The sequence below is a fragment of the Hyla sarda genome, chromosome 13, assembly GCF_029499605.1.
Source record: "Hyla sarda isolate aHylSar1 chromosome 13, aHylSar1.hap1, whole genome shotgun sequence".
NCBI lineage: Eukaryota > Metazoa > Chordata > Amphibia > Anura > Hylidae > Hyla > Hyla sarda.
Window position 1 is genome coordinate 6,015,243 of NC_079201.1, and position 16,829 is coordinate 6,032,071.

At 35.2% G+C, this 16,829-nt stretch overlaps 1 protein-coding gene across 7 annotated transcripts in view; it reads left to right on the plus strand.

Moving 5' to 3' along the window:
• Nucleotides 1-16,829, plus strand: part of LOC130297600 (protoheme IX farnesyltransferase, mitochondrial) — a 492,900-nt gene that overhangs the window by 381,179 nt on the left and 94,892 nt on the right. The gene's annotated exons all lie outside the window — the stretch shown is intronic.

The window sequence follows — 16,829 nt, forward strand, 5'->3', positions numbered from 1 at the left end:
AATATAACTCCTATAATACTGCTCCTATATACAAGAATATAACTACTATAATACTGCTCCTATATACAAGAATATAACTACTATAATACTGCTCCTATATACAAGAATATAACTACTATAATACTGCTCCTATATACAAGAATATAACTACTATAATAATTCTCCTATATACAAGAATATAACTACTATAATACTGCCTCCTATATACAAGAATATAACTACTATATTACTGCCTCCTATATACAAGAATATAACTACTGTAATACTGCCTCCTATATACAAGAATATAACTACTATAATACTCCTCCTATATACAAGAATATAACTACTATAATACTGCTTCTATATACAAGAATATAACTACTATAATACTGCTTCTATATACAAGAATATAACTACTATAATACTGCCTGCTATATACAAGAATATAACTACTATAATACTGCCCCCTATATACAAGAATATAACTACTATAATACTGCTCCTATATACAAGAATATAACTACTATAATACTGCTCCTATACACAAGAATATAACTACTATAATACTGCCCCCTATATACAAGAATATAACTACTATAATACTGCTCCTATATACAAGAATATAACTACTATAATACTGCCCCCTATATACAAGAATATAACTACTATAATACTGCTTCTATATACAAGAATATAACTACTATAATACTGCTCCTATATACAAGAATATAACTACTATAATACTGCCCCCTATCTACAAGAATATAACTACTATAATACTGCCTCCTATATACAAGAATATAACTACTATAATACTGCCTCCTATATACAAGAATATAACTACTATAATACTGCCCCCTATATACAAGAATATAACTACTATATTACTGCTCCTATATACAAGAATATAACTACTATAATACTGCTCCTATACACAAGAATATAACTACTATAATACTTCTCCCTATATACAAGAATATAACTACTATAATACTGCTCCTATATACAAGAATATAACTACTATAATACTGCTCCTATATACAAGAATATAACTACTATAATACTGCTCCTATATACAAGATACATATGTGTGTATAGTTTCTGTTTCCATGCACTGTAGCGGTATACACGTGGGTCTCTCGCCTGTTATATACATCTTCTATACCGTTGTGTTACAGCAGGGATTGTGTATTGCAGGTAGGTGATTGCTGCTGTGGATGATGATGAGGATAATTGTGACTACATGGTGGGTGATCGGGGGGCGGCCGGTTACAGACAGGAGATGTGTAATTATTACGTCCTGTGCTGCCATCTAAACTGTTATGACTGGAACCTACAGATTGTGACTGAGGAGCTTTCATCTCTGCATAATCTTAGATCTTTATGATCCCCCTTCCCCAAACCTCTGGGACCGGGCTTTAATTTGTCTTCAGACGCTCGGCTCCTTTTAAGAAATCTCATCCCGGCGTCCTACATATTCTCGGTAATATTTATGGGTTAGGCTGTCCTGCTGTGTAAGAATCAGATTGTTTTATAATGGAGATGATTGGGTGCAGACACAATGTACTGCGGAGGTGGGTTATAGATCCTGCTGCCTGTCTGTAGCCCCGGCCTTCACCTGTTGTATGTATAAGAGTCATGGGGGCTGACGTATGACTGTATGGGGGGTAACACTCTAGTGGGCATCTCTGAGGGAAACAATATTTACATGTAAACAGACTCTAAACAGTTCAACAATGGCAGAGGTAAATATAACACCTAAAGGAAGGTACAGTACATCAGAATATAGTATATACAATAGGGTGGGTATAGTACATCAGAATATAGTATATACAATAGGGTGGGTATAGTACATCAGAATACAGTATATACAGTAAGGTATAGTACATCAGTATACAGTATATACAATAGGGTGGGTATAGTACATCAGAATATAGTATATACAATAGGGGGGTATAGTACATCAGAATATAGTATATACAATAGGGTGGGTATAGTACATCAGTATATAGTATATACAATAGGGGGGTATAGTACATCAGAATATAGTATATACAATAGGGTGGGTATAGTACATCAGTATACAGTATATACAATAGGGTGGGTATAGTATATCAGAATATAGTATATACAATAGGGTGGGTATAGTACATCAGAATACAGTATATACAGTAAGGTATAGTACATCAGTATACAGTATATACAATAGGGTGGGTATAGTACATCAGAATATAGTATATACAATAGGGTGGGTATAGTACATCAGAATATAGTATATACAATAGGGTGGGTATAGTACATCAGAATATAGTATATACAATAGGGTGGGTATAGTACATCAGAATACAGTATATACAGTAAGGTATGGTACATCAGTATACAGTATATACAAGAGGGGGGTATAGTACATCAGAATATAGTATATACAATAGGGGGGTATAGTACATCAGAATATAGTATATACAATAGGGGGGTATAGTACATCAGAATATAGTATATACAATAGGGGGGTATAGTACATCAGTATATAGTATATACAATGGGGGGTATAGTACATCAGAATATAGTATATACAATAGGGTGGGTATAGTACATCAGTATATAGTATATACAATAGGGGGGTATAGTACATCAGAATATAGTATATACAATAGGGTGGGTATAGTACATCAGTATACAGTATATACAATAGGGTGGGTATAGTACATCAGAATACAGTATATACAATAGGGTGGGTATAGTACATCAGTATACAGTATATACAATAGGGTGGGTATAGTACATCAGTATACAGTATATACAATAGGGTGGGTATAGTACATCAGAATACAGTATATACAATAGGGTGGGTATAGTACATCAGAATACAGTATATACAATAGGGTGGGTATAGTACATCAGTATACAGTATATACAATAGGGTGGGTATAGTACATCAGAATATAGTATATACAATAGGGTGGGTATAGTACATCAGAATATAGTATATACAATAGGGTGGGTATAGTACATCAGTATACAGTATATACAATAGGGTGGGTATAGTACATCAGTATACAGTATATACAATAGGGTGGGTATAGTACATCAGAATATAGTATATACAATAGGGTGGGTATAGTACTTCAGTATACAGTATATACAATAGGGTGGGTATAGTACATCAGTATACAGTATATACAATAGGGTGGGTATAGTACATCAGTATATAGTATACACAATAGGGTGGGTATAGTACATCAGAATATAGTATATACAATAGGGTGGGTATAGTACATCAGAATATAGTATATACAATAGGGTGGGTATAGTACATCAGTATACAGTATATACAATAGGGTGGGTATAGTACATCAGTATATACAATAGGGTGGGTATAGTACATCAGAATACAGTATATACAATAGGGTGGGTATAGTACATCAGTATACAGTATATACAATAGGGTGGGTATAGTACATCAGAATATAGTATATACAATAGGGTGGGTATAGTACATCAGTATACAGTATATACAATAGGGTGGGTATAGTACATCAGAATATAGTATATACAATAGGGTGGGTATAGTACATCAGAATATAGTATATACAATAGGGTGGGTATAGTACATCAGTATACAGTATATACAATAGGGTGGGTATAGTACATCAGTATACAGTATATACAATAGGGTGGGTATAGTACATCAGAATATAGTATATACAATAGGGTGGGTATAGTACTTCAGTATACAGTATATACAATAGGGTGGGTATAGTACATCAGTATACAGTATATACAATAGGGTGGGTATAGTACATCAGTATATAGTATACACAATAGGGTGGGTATAGTACATCAGAATATAGTATATACAATAGGGTGGGTATAGTACATCAGAATATAGTATATACAATAGGGTGGGTATAGTACATCAGTATACAGTATATACAATAGGGTGGGTATAGTACATCAGTATATACAATAGGGTGGGTATAGTATATCAGTATACAGTATATACAATAGGGTGGGTATAGTACATCAGAATATAGTATATACAATAGGGTGGGTATAGTACATCAGAATACAGTATATACAGTAAGGTATAGTACATCAGAATATAGTATATACAATAGGGTGGGTATAGTACATCAGTATACAGTATATACAATAGGGTGGGTATAGTACATCAGTATACAGTATATACAATAGGGTGGGTATAGTATATCAGTATACAGTATATACAATAGGGTGGGTATAGTACATCAGAATACAGTATATACAATAGGGTGGGTATAGTACATCAGAATACAGTATATACAATAGGGTGGGTATAGTACATCAGAATATAGTATATACAATAGGGTGGGTATAGTACATCAGAATATAGTATATACAATAGGGTGGGTATAGTACATCAGAATATAGTATATACAATAGGGTGGGTATAGTACATCAGTATACAGTATATACAATGGGGTGGGTATAGTACATCAGAATATAGTATATACAATAGGGTGGGTATAGTACATCAGTATACAGTATATACAATAGGGTGGGTATAGTACATCAGAATACAGTATATACAATAGGGTGGGTATAGTACATCAGTATACAGTATATACAATAGGGTGGGTACAGTACATCATTATACAGTATATACAATAGGGTGGGTATAGTACATCAGAATACAGTATATACAATAGGGTGGGTATAGTACATCAGTATACAGTATATACAATAGGGTGGGTATAGTACATCAGAATATAGTATATACAATAGGGTGGGTATAGTACATCAGTATACAGTATATACAATAGGGTGGGTATAGTACATCAGAATACAGTATATACAATAGGGTGGGTATAGTACATCAGTATACAGTATATACAATAGGGGGGTATAGTACATCAGTATATAGTATATACAATAGGGTGGGTATAGTACATCATTATACAGTATATACAATAGGGTGGGTATAGTACATCAGTATACAGTATATACAATAGGGTGGGTATAGTACATCAGTATACAGTATATACAATAGGGTGGGTATAGTATATCAGAATATAGTAAATACAATAGGGTGGGTATAGTACATCAGTATACAGTATATACAATAGGGTGGGTATAGTACATCAGTATACAGTATATACAATAGGGTGGGTATAGTACATCAGAATATAGTATATACAATAGGGTGGGTATAGTACATCAGAATACAGTATATACAATAGGGTGGGTATAGTACATCAGAATATAGTATATACAATAGGGTGGGTATAGTACATCAGTATACAGTATATACAATAGGGGGGTATAGTACATCAGAATATAGTATATACAATAGGGTGGGTATAGTACATCAGTATACAGTATATACAATAGGGTGGGTATAGTACATCAGTATACAGTATATACAATAGGGTGGGTATAGTACATCAGTATACAGTATATACAATAGGGTGGGTATAGTACATCAGTATACAGTATATACAATAGAGTGGGTATAGTACATCAGAATACAGTATATACAATAGGGTGGGTATAGTACATCAGTATACAGTATATACAATAGAGTGGGTATAGTACATCAGAATACAGTATACACAATAGGGTGGGTATAGTACATCAGTATACAGTATATACAATAGGGTGGGTATAGTACATCAGAATATAGTATATACAATAGGGTGGGTATAGTACATCAGAATATAGTATATACAATAGGGTGGGTATAGTACATCAGTATACAGTATGTACAATAGGGTGGGTATAGTACATCAGTATACAGTATATACAATAGGGTGGGTATAGTACATCATTATACAGTATATACAATAGGGTGGGTATAGTACATCAGTATACAGTATATACAATAGGGTGGGTATAGTACATCAGAATATAGTATATACAATAGGGTGGGTATAGTACATCAGTATACAGTATATACAATAGGGTGGGTATAGTACATCAGTATACAGTATATACAATAGGGTGGGTATAGTACATCAGTATACAGTATATACAATAGGGTGGGTATAGTACATCAGTATACAGTATATACAATAGAGTGGGTATAGTACATCAGAATATAGTATATACAATAGGGTGGGTATAGTACATCAGTATACAGTATATACAATAGAGTGGGTATAGTACATCAGAATACAGTATACACAATAGGGTGGGTATAGTACATCAGTATACAGTATATACAATAGGGTGGGTATAGTACATCAGTATACAGTATATACAATAGAGTGGGTATAGTACATCAGAATACAGTATATACAATAGGGTGGGTATAGTACATCAGAATATAGTATATACAATAGGGTGGGTATAGTACATCAGTATACAGTATATACAATAGGGTGGGTATAGTACATCAGTATACAGTATATACAATAGGGTGGGTATAGTACATCAGTATACAGTATATACAATAGTGTGGGTATAGTACATCAGAATACAGTATATACAATAGGGTGGGTATAGTACATCAGAATATAGTATATACAATAGGGTGGGTATAGTACATCAGTATACAGTATATACAATAGGGTGGGTATAGTACATCAGTATACAGTATATACAATAGGGTGGGTATAGTACATCAGTATACAGTATATACAATAGAGTGGGTATAGTACATCAGAATACAGTATATACAATAGGGTGGGTATAGTACATCAGAATATAGTATATACAATAGGGTGGGTATAGTACATCAGAATATAGTATATACAATAGGGTGGGTATAGTACATCAGTATACAGTATATACAATAGGGTGGGTATAGTACATCAGTATACAGTATATACAATAGGGTGGGTATAGTACATCAGAATACAGTATATACAATAGGGTGGGTATAGTACATCAGTATACAGTATATACAATAGGGTGGGTATAGTACATCAGAATATAGTATATACAATAGGGTGGGTATAGTACATCAGTATACAGTATATACAATAGGGTGGGTATAGTACATCAGTATACAGTATATACAATAGGGTGGGTATAGTACATCAGAATATAGTATATACAATAGGGTGGGTATAGTACATCAGTATACAGTATATACAATAGGGTGGGTATAGTACATCAGTATACAGTATATACAATAGGGTGGGTATAGTACATCAGAATATAGTATATACAATAGGGTGGGTATAGTACATCAGTATACAGTATATACAATAGGGTGGGTATAGTACATCAGTATACAGTATATACAATAGAGTGGGTATAGTACATCAGAATATAGTATATACAATAGGGTGGGTATAGTACATCAGTATACAGTATATACAATAGAGTGGGTATAGTACATCAGAATATAGTATATACAATAGGGTGGGTATAGTGCATTAAAATATAGTATATACAGTAGGGTGGGTATAGTACATCAGAATACAGTATATACAGTAGGGTAGTATAGTACATCAGAATACAGTATATACAGTAGGGTAGTATAGTACATCAGAATACAGTATATACAGTAGGGTAGTATAGTACATCAGAATACAGTATATACAGTAGGGTAGTATAGTACATCAGAATACAGTATATACAGTAGGGTAGTATAGTACATTAAAATGTAGTACATACAGTAAGGTATAGTTTATACGGCTCTAGTATATACAGTAAGGTATAGTAAATACGGATATAGTATATATAGTGTGATATAGTATATACAGTATGGTATAGTACGTAGGGATATAGTACATACAATAAGGTGTAGTGTATACAGTAGGGTATAGTATATACAATAAGGTGTAGTGTATACAGTAGGGTATAGTATATACAATAAGGTGTAGTGTATACAGTAGGGTATAGTATATACAATAAGGTGTAGTGTATACAGTAGGGTATAGTATATACAATAAGGTGTAGTGTATACAGTAGGGTATAGTATATACAATAAGGTGTAGTGTATACAGTAGGGTATAGTATATACAATAAGGTGTAGTGTATACAGTAGGGTATAGTATATACAATAAGGTGTAGTGTATACAGTAGGGTATAGTATATACAATAAGGTGTAGTGTATACAGTAGGGTATAGTATATACAATAAGGTGTAGTGTATACAGTAGGGTATAGTATATACAATAAGGTGTAGTGTATACAGTAGGGTATAGTATATACAATAAGGTGTAGTGTATACAGTAGGGTATAGTATATACAATAAGGTGTAGTGTATACAGTAGGGTATAGTATATACAATAAGGTGTAGTGTATACAGTAGGGTATAGTATATACAATAAGGTGTAGTGTATACAGTAGGGTATAGTATATACAATAAGGTGTAGTGTATACAGTAGGGTATAGTATATACAATAAGGTGTAGTGTATACAGTAGGGTATAGTATATACAATAAGGTGTAGTGTGTACAGTAGGGTATAATATATACAATAAGGTGTAGTGTATACAGTAGGGTATAGTATATACAATAAGGTGTAGTGTGTACAGTAGGGTATAGTATATACAATAAGGTGTAGTGTATACAGTAGGGTATAGTATATACAATAAGGTGTAGTGTGTACAGTAGGGTATAGTATATACAATAAGGTGTAGTGTATACAGTAGGGTATAGTATATACAATAAGGTGTAGTGTATACAGTAGGGTATAGTATATACAATAAGGTGTAGTGTATACAGTAGGGTATAGTATATACAATAAGGTGTAGTGTATACAGTAGGGTATAGTATATACAATAAGGTGTAGTGTATACAGTAGGGTATAGTATATACAATAAGGTGTAGTGTATACAGTAGGGTATAGTATATACAATAAGGTGTAGGGTATAGTATATACAATAAGGTGTAGTGTATACAGTAGGGTATAGTATATACAATAAGGTGTAGTGTATACAGTAGGGTATAGTATATACAATATGGTGTAGTGTATACAGTAGGGTATAGTATATACAATAAGGTGTAGTGTATACAGTAGGGTATAGTATATACAATAAGGTGTAGTGTATACAGTAGGGTATAGTATATACAATAAGATGTAGTGTATACAGTAGGGTATAGTATATACAATAAGGTGTAGTGTATACAGTAGGGTATAGTATATACAATAAGGTGTAGTGTATACAGTAGGGTATAGTATATACAATAAGGTGTAGTGTATACAGTAGGGTATAGTATATGCAATAAGGTGTAGTGTATACAGTAGGGTATAGTATATACAATAAGGTGTAGTGTGTACAGTAGGGTATAGTATATACAATAAGGTGTAGTGTATACAGTAGGGTATAGTATATACAATAAGGTGTAGTGTATACAGTAGGGTATAGTATATACAATAAGGTGTAGTGTATACAGTAGGGTATAGTATATACAATATGGTGTAGTGTATACAGTAGGGTATAGTATATACAATATGGTGTAGTGTATACAGTAGGGTATAGTATATACAATAAGGTGTAGTGTATACAGTAGGGTATAGTAGATACAATAAGGTGTAGTGTATACAGTAGGGTATAGTATATACAATAAGGTGTAGTGTACACAGTAGGGTATAGTATATACAATAAGGTGTAGTGTATACAGTAGGGTATAGTATATACAATATGGTGTAGTGTATACAGTAGGGTATAGTATATACAATATGGTGTAGTGTATACAGTAGGGTATAGTATATGCAATAAGGTGTAGTGTATACAGTAGGGTATAGTATATACAATATGGTGTAGTGTATACAGTAGGGTATAGTATATACAATAAGGTGTAGTGTATACAGTAGGGTATAGTATATACAATAAGGTGTAGTGTATACAGTAGGGTATAGTATATACAATAAGGTGTAGTGTATACAGTAGGGTATAGTATATACAATATGGTGTAGTGTATACAGTAGGGTATAGTATATACAATAAGGTGTAGTGTATACAATAGGGTATAGTATATACAATATGGTGTAGTGTATACAGTAGGGTATAGTATATACAATAAGGTGTAGTGTATACAATAGGGTATAGTATATACAATAAGGTGTAGTGTATACAGTAGGGTATAGTATATACAATAAGGTGTAGTGTATACAGTAGGGTATAGTATATACAATATGGTGTAGTGTATACAGTAGGGTATAGTATATACAATAAGGTGTAGTGTATACAGTAGGGTATAATATATACAATAAGGTGTAGTGTATACAGTAGGGTATAGTATATACAATAAGGTGTAGTGTATACAGTAGGGTATAGTATATACAATAAGGTGTAGTGTATACAGTAGGGTATAGTATATACAATAAGGTGTAGTGTATACAGTAGGGTATAGTATATACAATAAGGTGTAGTGTATACAGTAGGGTATAGTATATACAATAAGGTGTAGTGTATACTGTAGGGTATAGTATATACAATAAGGTGTAGTGTATACAGTAGGGTATAGTATATACAATAAGGTGTAGTGTATACAGTAGGGTATAGTATATACAATAAGGTGTAGTGTATACAGTAGGGTATAGTATATACAATAAGGTGTAGTGTATACAGTAGGGTATAGTATATACAATATGGTGTAGTGTATACAGTAGGGTATAGTATATACAATAAGGTGTAGTGTATACAGTAGGGTATAGTATATACAATAAGGTGTAGTGTATACAGTAGAGAATAGTATATACAATAAGGTGTAGTGTATACAGTAGGGTATAGTATATACAATAAGGTGTAGTGTATACAGTAGGGTATAGTATATACAATAAGGTGTAGTGTATACTGTAGGGTATAGTATATACAATAAGGTGTAGTGTATACAGTAGGGTATAGTATATACAATAAGGTGTAGTGTATACAGTAGGGTATAGTATATACAATAAGGTGTAGTGTATACAGTAGGGTATAGTATATACAATAAGGTGTAGTGTATACTGTAGGGTATAGTATATACAATAAGGTGTAGTGTATACAGTAGGGTATAGTATATACAATAAGGTGTAGTGTATACAGTAGGGTATAGTATATACAATAAGGTGTAGTGTATACTGTAGGGTATAGTATATACAATAAGGTGTAGTGTATACAGTAGGGTATAGTATATACAATAAGGTGTAGTGTATACAGTAGGGTATAGTATATACAATAAGGTGTAGTGTATACAGTAGGGTATAGTATATACAATAAGGTGTAGTGTATAGTATATACAATAAGGTGTAGTGTATAGTATATACAATAAGGTGTAGTGTATACAGTAGGGTATAGTATATACAATAAGATGTAGTGTGTACAGTAATGTATAGTATATACAATAAGGTGTAGTGTATACAGTAGGGTATAATATATACAATAAGGTGTAGTGTATACAGTAGGGTATAATATATACAATAAGGTGTAGTGTATACAGTAGGGTATAATATATACAATAAGGTGTAGTGTATACAGTAGGGTATAGTATATACAATAAGGTGTAGTGTATACAGTAGGGTATAGTATATACAATAAGATGTAGTGTATACAGTAGGGTATAGTATATACAAGAAGGTGTAGTGTATACAGTAGGGTATAGTATATACAATAAGGTGTAGTGTATACAGTAGGGTATAGTATATACAATAAGGTGTAGTGTATACAGTAGGGTATAGTATATACAATAAGATGTAGTGTATACAGTAGGGTATAGTATATACAATAAGGTGTAGTGTATACAGTAGGGTATAGTATATACAATAAGGTGTAGTGTATACAGTAGGGTATAGTATATACAAGAAGGTGTAGTGTATACAGTAGGGTATAATATATACAATAAGGTGTAGTGTATACAGTAGGGTATAATATATACAATAAGGTGTAGTGTATACAGTAGGGTATAGTATATACAATAAGGTGTAGTGTATACAGTAGGGTATAATATATACAATAAGGTGTAGTGTATACAGTAGGGTATAGTATATACAATAAGGTGTAGTGTATACAGTAGGGTATAGTATATACAATAAGGTGTAGTGTATACAGTAGGGTATAGTATATACAATAAGATGTAGTGTATACAGTAGGGTATAGTATATACAATAAGGTGTAGTGTATACAGTAGGGTATAGTATATACAATAAGGTGTAGTGTATACAGTAGGGTATAGTATATACAAGAAGGTGTAGTGTATACAGTAGGGTATAGTATATACAATAAGGTGTAGTGTATACAATAGGGTATAATATATACAATAAGGTGTAGTGTATACAGTAGGGTATAGTATATACAATAAGGTGTAGTGTATACAGTAGGGTATAATATATACAATAAGGTGTAGTGTATACAGTAGGGTATAGTATATACAATAAGGTGTAGTGTATACAGTAGGGTATAATATATACAATAAGGTGTAGTGTATACAGTAGGGTATAATATATACAATAAGGTGTAGTGTATACAGTAGGGTATAGTATATACAATAAGGTGTAGTGTATACAGTAGGGTATAGTATATACAATAAGGTGTAGTGTATACAGTAGGGTATAGTATATACAATAAGGTGTAGTGTATACAGTAGTGTTGCTGACCAGCACTAGTGTTAATGATATAGATAAGATGGAAGGAGCGCTCCTTATGCTGGATGTCAGGTGATGGAGTGCTGTGAGGGGCAGCACAGATAGCGGTGTGGTGCAGTATTAGGCGGTATATACAATAAGGTGTAGTGTATACAGTAGGGTATAGTATATACAATAAGGTGTAGTGTATACTGTAGTGTTGCTGACCAGCACTAGTGTTAATGATATAGATAAGATGGATGGAGCGCTCCTTATGCTGGATGTCAGGTGATGGAGTGCTGTGAGGGGCAGCACAGATAGCGGTGCGGTGCAGTATTAGGCGGTATATACAATAAGGTGTAGTGTATACAGTAGTGTTGCTGACCAGCACTAGTGTTAATGATATAGATAAGATGGAAGGAGCGCTCCTTATGCTGGATGTCAGGTGATGGAGTGCTGTGAGGGGCAGCACAGATAGCGGTGCGGTGCAGTATTAGGCGGCACATATAGGGACAATCTCAGGATTCCACACTCCTCTATCCACTTTGCCTTCCTGAAGTTGTTGGGCAGATAAGAGGCCATTAGCTTTGTGTATAATCGATGAGGACATTGTCTATAGCAGATAACAGGCATGAGGGGTCTTAGGGTCTTACCAAGGTGAAAGGTCAGATCAGCAGTGAAGAGTCCGCCCTGTGATTTTCCATCCTTTTCCTATCACTATAGATCTTAGTAATGGCTTCTCCATCCATTCACATTCTTTAATGTATTTCTCCTAGTGACCATTCAATGTGGACACAGGATTACGACCACCACCATATTGCTTAAGGGTAGGTCACACGTAGAGCACCCACAGCAGAATATTATCTGCAGGAAACCCACTGCGGATCCACCACGTGTGACCTACCTTAAAGGGTTCACATTGGCCAATTATTGACCATGACTATAAAGAACCAGACTGCAGCTTCACCTCCATCTCTTTTGTGCTGTGGTGTACAGTATATATATATATCCCTGTTCTCAGCCGTGTCATACAGAATTTAGTGTTCTCAAAAGGATTATTATTGGATTTGAGCTGGATATCAGTGCAGAGCGTGCCCCAAAATATTAGTGTAAAATCTGACGCACATGATCGGACTGTTATGTTCACAGGGGCGTTAACAAAAATGGTTTAATTTACTGATAGCAAGTAAAGGCTGATCATTTCTATTAAAGGGTTATTGCAGTATAAGAACATTTTATTTAAATAAAACTATCCCTCCAAGATATGTACATTACTTATATAGTGTTATCACACATTGTACTCGCCTTAGCATGCTTATGTGCGGTTTAGCATTGACAGGAATTTGTGTAGTCCTCTCATAGTCAGTGTGACTCCTCTCCCTCCTAAGACAACACCTCATCCTCTGCTGTTTCAGGAGGTGTGGCTTCATATTGTCTCTAAACTCTAACCCCTGCCCCCTTGAGTGATGTCATCACCTCTTACCAGCCCATACAGCTACATGGTCACCTCCTTGTCATATACAGTCATGGTGGTAAATGTTGGCACCCCTGAAATTTTTCAATTAAATGAAGTATTTCCAACAGAAAAGGATTGCAGTAACACATGTTTTGCTATACACATGTTTATTCCCTTTGTGTGTATTGGAACTAAACCAAAAAAGGGAGGAAAAAAAGCAAATTATACATAATGTCATCAAACTCCAAAAATGGTCTGGACAAAATTATTGGCACCCTTAACTTAATATTTGGTAGCACGCCCTTTGGAAAAAATAACTGAAATCAGTCACTTCCTATAACCATCAATAAGCTTCTTACACCTCTCAGCCGGAATGTCGGACCACTCTTCCTTTACAAACTGCTCCAGGTCTCTCTTATTGGAAGATGCCTTTTCCCAGGTGATCAATGGGATTTAGATCTGGACTCATTGCTGACACTTCAGAACTCTCCAGCACTTTGTTGTCATCCATTTCTGGGGGCTTTTTGACGTATGTTTGGGGTCATTGTCCTGCTGGAAGACCCAAGATCTCTGATGTAAACCCAGCTTTCTGACACTGGGCTGTACAGTGCGACCCAAAATCCATTGGTAATCCTCAGATTTCATGATGTCTTGTACACATTCAAGGCCCTCGGAGGCAGCAAAACATCACTGACCTCCACCATATGTCACTGTAGGTACTGTGTTCTTTTCTTTGTAGGCCTCATTCCGTTTTCGGTAACAGTAGAATAATGTGCTTTACCAAAAAGCTCTATCTTGGTCTCATCTGTCCACAAGACATTTTCCCAGAAGGATTTTGGTTACTGAAGTTCATTTTGGCAAAATCTAGTCTTGCTTTATTATGTCTCTGTGTCAGCAGTGGGGTCCTCCTGGGTCTCCTCCATAGTGGGGTCCTCCTTGGTCTCCTCCATAGTGGGGTCCTCCTGGGTCTCCTCCATAGCGTTTCATTTCATTTAAATGTGGACAGATAATTTGCGCTGACACTGATGCTCCCTGAGCTTGCAGGACAGCTTGAATATCTTTGGAACTTGTTTGGGGATGCTTATCCACCATCCGGACTATCCTACATTGACACCTTTCATCAATTTTTCTCTTCCGTTCACACCCAGGGAGATTATCTACAGTGCCATGGGTTGTAAACTTCCTGATAATGTTGTGCACTGTGGACAAAGGCAAATCTAGATCTCTGGAGATGGACTTGTAACCTTGAGATTGTTGATATTTTCCCACAATTTTGGTTCTCAAGTCCTCAGACAGTTCTCTTCTCCTCTTTCTGTTGTCCATGCTTAGTGTGGCACACACAGACACAATGCAAAGACTAAGTGAACTTCTCTCCTTTTTATCTGCTTTCAGGTGTGATTTTTATATTGCCCACACCTGTTACTTGCCCCAGGTGAGTATAAAGGAACATCACATGCTTGAAAGAATCTTATTTTTCCACAATTTTGAAAGGGAGCCAATAATTTTGTCCAGACCATTTTTGGAGTTTGGTGACATTATGTCCAATTTGCTTTTTTTTTCCTCCATTTTTTTTGGTTTAGTTCCAATACACACAAAGGGAATAAACATTTGTATAGCAAAACATGTGTTACTGCAATCCTTTTCTGTGAGAAATGTCAGGGGTGCCAACATTTACTGCCATGACTGTACATAATATCTTCATTGTGACATTTAGGAAGAATGAGGTCTGGTTATAGTGCTGCCTTGTGCTGAACAATGCTACAGGTGGAGAAGTAGACGGGGATTGAATACATCAGGTTGTGCAGCCTAACTGATTGGATGTGGGAAGTAGGTTGGGTGGGAGAACTGTGATGAACAGCTGAGGGAAAGCAATGTATTCTGGGAATTGTAGTACTGGTAAGTGCAGGACTAAGACCTCCTAGAACAAATGGATTATTGGTGGTTTAAGAACTGGGGCAGATGAGTAAGCATTGATCTATGCTTTTGGAGCATTCTTATGTTTTTTATGTTTTTACTTGATGTCAGAGTATTCTTCTATCCTAGTCCATATAGCTGTGTACACATCTGTAAGCTATGGAGGGAGACTAGACGGAGACATGAGACTCATACATATATAGCTGACTGGACAGTCTAATAAAGCGCCTGAATTGGGACTGTTTATAAAGATGGTGGCACTGTCTATCAGTTCATTAGTTGGTTAGTTTCATGCATAAAAAAAGAAAGGAAAAGTATAAAAAGTTGGCACATTTAAGCCGCACCCCATCTACAGAAGTGTCTAAAACACATTGGAAATGTCGGGTAAATCATTTTTTTGGCACCACTTGCCCCAGTTTTTCCGGACAGGCAGTATAATGTATCTTCCCCATTGTATATATGTGGCCTTAGTGAGGACGTGTCTCTCCTCCCATGATTCGGCTGATCACCAGTAGCTGCACTAGAGAAGATGTTGGTCACATATTGCTGACGCTCTCATGACTGCAGACAGTCTGAGAAGTGCTAATACATGTCATCTGTCATGGTGTGGGAGGGGGCGCCCTGGAGCGGCAGGTGCTGTCTCTATAGAAGTAACGTGCGCTGTCTGGTGTTGGGAGATCTTTCTGGAAGTGGTCCAGATCGGGGCTCTTATCTCCCCATCTCTCTTTTCTCACACTCTCTTTGAGTCCCTTCTCAGACATCAAACACGTTATCTTGAAGGCAGGAAACACTTCCCCGCGCTCGCTCCTTCCTGAATGGATTTCGGGAGGTTTGTGCTCAATTTCCTTACCTGTCTGATAAACCTCCTCACGTGTAATAAGCTCCATGTTTCCTCAGATCTCAGGCCAGCTTGATGGTCTCATCGGAGGAGAAACAGACATGGAGACTGTTATTATGGGATGGGGGCTAGATATCCTCCTCTGGGGGCCTGCGGAAAGAAC